This window comes from Diadema antillarum, unplaced genomic scaffold (genome assembly GCF_040938485.1).
Source record: "Diadema antillarum isolate AM-2024a unplaced genomic scaffold, OU_Dant_1.0 seq00000696_RagTag, whole genome shotgun sequence".
NCBI lineage: Eukaryota > Metazoa > Echinodermata > Echinoidea > Diadematoida > Diadematidae > Diadema > Diadema antillarum.
This window is the reverse complement of record NW_027271601.1, coordinates 1798465-1803511: the sequence shown is the minus strand read 5'-3', so window position 1 is coordinate 1803511 and position 5047 is coordinate 1798465.

The following is a 5047-nucleotide window of genomic DNA, read 5'->3' as shown; positions in this document are numbered from 1 at the left end:
TAAAATTTGTCATACACCAGGAATGGATCCTGGAATTTGGTAAATAGGAGGCACCTTTTTACAGAATTAAAGGGGGGGGGGGATGGGCGCATGTACCCTCATTGTTTTCTTTGTATTTTGCTGTAACAAAAAAAAAAAGACAAAAAGGTGGGGGGGGGGGGGGTGTGTGCGGAATCCCCTCTACAGAGGAGAGAGATAGCGTCAAAAAAATGAAAGACCCCTCCGGACAGACAGATCTTTCTGTCTAGATTAGCACTAGCTATGATGATAGATTTTGCGTTCTGATTAATTTCATTCTCCTGTTCAAAGTGTGGATAAATTCTAAGCCCTTTTGGGAGTCGGACTCTGCTTCACGCAATTCAGTAAGGTCACTGCCTTTCAAAAAGAGAAAAAAATACTTTTTGGTTTTGCTACGAATTTGCTCTTGAAAGTACAGTGTACAATGTATGCACAGTACGATGTATGTACAGTGTAATAGCAGTGTCTGTTTTGAATGACGGGCTAGTGTTTCAATTTGTAACAAGAATACGCTCCTCTTTGTATGACCTAACCTTAGCTTTTTGGTAGGAGGAATGTGTGATCCAAGTGAACAGAAAACCATGAACTATTAAACTTGTATCAAAGATAATTATTGGCAAAGCCGTGTGCTGCCCTCTTGTGAAAGGGTATACAATGTAGAGTGATGTGTGTGTATCATGCTATATGTCTCAAGAGCCTCTCCTGTAACCTCTATTTTGATATTTGGTCATAACGCCAATGTACTGAGTTGGTGAGTATCATGTACATTTTGTATCTCTCATCTTTGGCTGCTTATATTGCTTGCGTTGAAGTTGCCATTTAAATTTTTTCTTCCTGAAAATGATATCCTCTACTCTTTTTGAACCATCCATGATACATCGTGGACACACAAAAATCATGAATTAGTTTCTAATGCTGTGTAGCCATTATGATGTACAATGTGTAGGAGCAGACTTTCAAATTATGATGCTTATCATTTGTGATGCTTTGATTTCAGATGATTAAAAAATCATGAATTGGTTTCTAATGCTGTGTAGCCATTATGTTGTACAATGTGTAGGAGTAGACTTTCAAATTATGATTCTTATCATTTGTGATGCTTTGATTTCAGATGATTCAAAAATCATGAATTGGTTTCTAATGCTGTGTGGCCAGTATGGTGTAGTGATGGGTACACTTACTTTCAAATTATGGTGCATATCATTTGTGATGCTTTGATTACCCACGCCGATGAAAATCGGCAGGGGGTTATGTAAAGGGTTCCGTATGTTTGTTTGTTTGTTTGTTTGTTTGTTTGTTTTTTTGTTTGTTTGTTTGTTTGTTTGTTTGTTTGTGTACAAGATAACAAGAGAACGGGTAAACGGATTTGCACGAAATGTTCAGGGAATGTTTGGATAATGACAGGAAAGAATCGATTAGATTTTGGTGATAATCGGTTGACCCTTGCAAATTCTGTGTGACCTTGAAGTTTTGACCCCATGGTATAGTGACCATTCCGAAAATTTCCCGTTTCTCACTTTGCGATTTTCCGCTACCATACGAAGACATAAACTCCCCAACGATCCGACTTCGCTGCTCAAATGTTCGTAAGAATTCCGAAATTTACGTTTAGGCCTATTTGAGGGACTATGTCCTTCTAGATTTATGAAAGTTCGTTCTCCGTCATCACAAACTGGCCCGTATTTTGATGATTTTTCAAATTAACATTGATTGTTTTTTTCGTTGGAGGAGCATTTTGCTCGGTCGCAGTCACACTGCACGATATGCGTGCTCAATGTCAATGCGTGTGCAAGGCCGCTGAAAATGCATCGCGCTCTACACTGTTGGTGCAAAATTGCACCGGGGACGTTGCGGCGCTCGTTGGTGGCGAATACTGGTGCAGTAGACATTTGCATTCAACCCTTGCATTGAATAATTCCCGTAGACACTAATCATAGGGGTAATTGCCTAGGGGGTACGTAAATTTTTTTTTTTTTTTTTGCTTTTGTGGATACCATCAAAGATCGTACACTCATACGACCTTTGATATTTGATGATTTTTCAAATTAACATTGATTGTTTTTTTCGTTGGAGGAGCATTTTGCTCGGTCGCAGTCACACTGCACGATATGCGTGCTCAATGTCAATGCGTGTGCAAGGCCGCTGAAAATGCATCGCGCTCTACACTGTTGGTGCAAAATTGCACCGGGGACGTTGCGGCGCTCGTTGGTGGCCGAATACTGGTGCAGTAGACATTTGCATTCAACCCTTGCATTGAATAATTCCCGTAGACACTAATCATAGGGGTAATTGCCTAGTGGGTACGTAAATTTTGTTTTTCTTTTTTGCTTTTGTGGATACCATCAAAGATCGTACACTCATACGACCTTTGATATTTGATGATTTTTCAAATTAACATTGATTGTTTTTTTCGTTGGAGGAGCATTTTGCTCGGTCGCAGTCACACTGCACGATATGCGTGCTCAATGTCAATGCGTGTGCAAGGCCGCTGAAAATGCATCGCGCTCTACACTGTTGGTGCAAAATTGCACCGGGGACGTTGCGGCGCTCGTTGGTGGCCGAATACTGGTGCAGTAGACATTTGCATTCAACCCTTGCATTGAATAATTCCCGTAGACACTAATCATAGGGGTAATTGCCTAGTGGGTACGTAAATTTTGTTTTTCTTTTTTGCTTTTGTGGATACCATCAAAGATCGTACACTCATACGACCTTTGATATCATCACACTCTCGGCTTGCTATAATCAAAATATCCCGCAAGAAAACGGCGTATTTCTCGATTTTTAGCGCTTTTTCCGCGACCCGTCGCGTAGACAATACTCTTAAAACTGGACTTAATTCGCGCGCGCTTGGAAAAGTTCCGATTCTGCACTTTTGACGGTGGAATTTGGGATTTTCGATGGATTTTTGGAGGAGACTTAAGGACTTTCCTGTACGTGAATGAGTGTTAATACCGTATGTGTAATGATGTGATTTGCGTGTGATGTGACTGTAGAACCAAAGATCGTACACTTCAGTGTACGATCTTTGGTAGAACTCACTGGCTGGTGATAAAGCACACTGGCAATTAAGTGGCCGAATTCTGGTAGATGACCGAATGCACATTATGTTTACCCCGACTTTGTACTAAGGCGTGGGTCTGCCGCCTTTGACGGCCCCTCTCTAGTTTCAGATGTGTTTGGCTCAACCCATATTGACTTATCGCAGTGACAGTGTATACAGTTGATTTAGTGAACTTTATTGAGATTACAATACTGTACAGTACATTTTTGTATGTCATCTTGCAGAAATGATCAATATACATGTATTGACTGTTACCCTCTTGTCTGTTTATTTGAATTTGAACAATAAAGCATGAAATATGTCATTATTTTGCTATAGTTTAGACTCCTGCAGCTCCCATTTGAAGTAAAATGTGGTACTTTTCTAATCACCCGTAGTGGAACTGTTAAGTTTTTTGTTTGTTTGTTTGTTTGTTTGTTTGTTTGTTTGTCTGGGTTTTTGTTTTTTTTTCTCCTGAAGCTCTGTAGCAAATTCTGCACAAATTGCTGCATCTCATCAGGGAGTTGGAAAGAGACTACCTCCCTGATCTGGTCAGTTTGCAATAAGCAGGAAGAGAGCATACATGGTAGCTTTTTATGACATCTGTCACATAAAATTACACTGTAAGCTCAGTTCTTGATGTATCCTCATATCACCTGTTCCAGGAAAGGGGGTGGGGGAGCAAACTGTCCTCAACTCTAAAAAGGAAGAGGTCTTAATGAAGAGGAGGTGGTGTGGCACATTTTGCAATTATCCACTCTATGATACAGTTGTACAGTATAAGTGCAGACCTTAGCCCTCGTCAGAGCATCTTACAAGTTTGCATTTAAGTTCAAGGTAGTAATTTACCTTTTAGAAGGACACACAAATGTTTAACATCATCCAATTTACATGCTTAATTGGATGCTTAATTGACAGCAGAAGAGTGGATGAAACACACTCTAGCTTTCTACTATATGCACCAAGGAATATTGACATTCAATTTAGGATATGTATAGGCCGTCATCATCAGATACACTACTCACTGGAATCGAAACTACCTGTATGTGTTTATCCAAAACTTGCCAATTATGAGACTGCAAGGACATAATCATTCCAGACTAAAGGCATACAGTGTAGGCCCTATGTTGTTCATAATTTTTTTTTTCTCTCTTGTTTTGAAATTTCATTCTTTCCAGTGCCAACGTATTGAAGTATCATAGCCCCTTGACCTTTTTTTTTTTTATGCCTCCACCTGAAGGGTGCTGGAAGCATTATGTTTTCGGGTTGTTTTATATTGATACATGCTTCATACACTTTCTTTTTCTTTCTTATTGAAATTTCATTCTTTCCAGTGCCAAAGTATTGAAGTATCATAGTCCCTTGACCATTTTTTTAAATATTGATACGTGCTTCACACCTCATTCAATCAGCGTACCATCTCTGATACCGACACATGACACTGTCTATGAATTCTTTTTCCCGTACCTTAAATCACATTTGATTCAACTAGTGAAGATTTCCAGGTTAACTGAAATGAAAGACACTATAATCATACATTAAGTGCCACTTTAGTGATGGTGATTACTATGAAATGATGATTGTATCTGTTTGAACCTTTGGTTATTTCTACAAGTTCTTGCACATGGCATTCCTGCCCTACGTGCCTATGGTGTAAACGGCAGTAAGTACATTGTAAGTAAGTTGCACATGGTATGCTCTGGAAAGTTTTGTTGTTAGTCTCTACCCCTCACTATGCCTCAGAGTCAGTTGTTCTGTTTCTCCTCTGAGTGTGACTTTTATCTTTCCTACATCACCCTCTCCTCCTCGCTTGGACCTCTTCCCTTTTTACAGCAGCGGACCATTTGTTTTTAGTATTTTCCCTTCTCCCCCTTCTGTGGAACAGGTGATAAGTGCTTACCCACTCTCCCTCCGCGAACAGTAAGTGTTACATGGCAGTCGTTGACTGGTTTGATTTTTTTCTTTCTCTCAATTTTCCTAGGATTG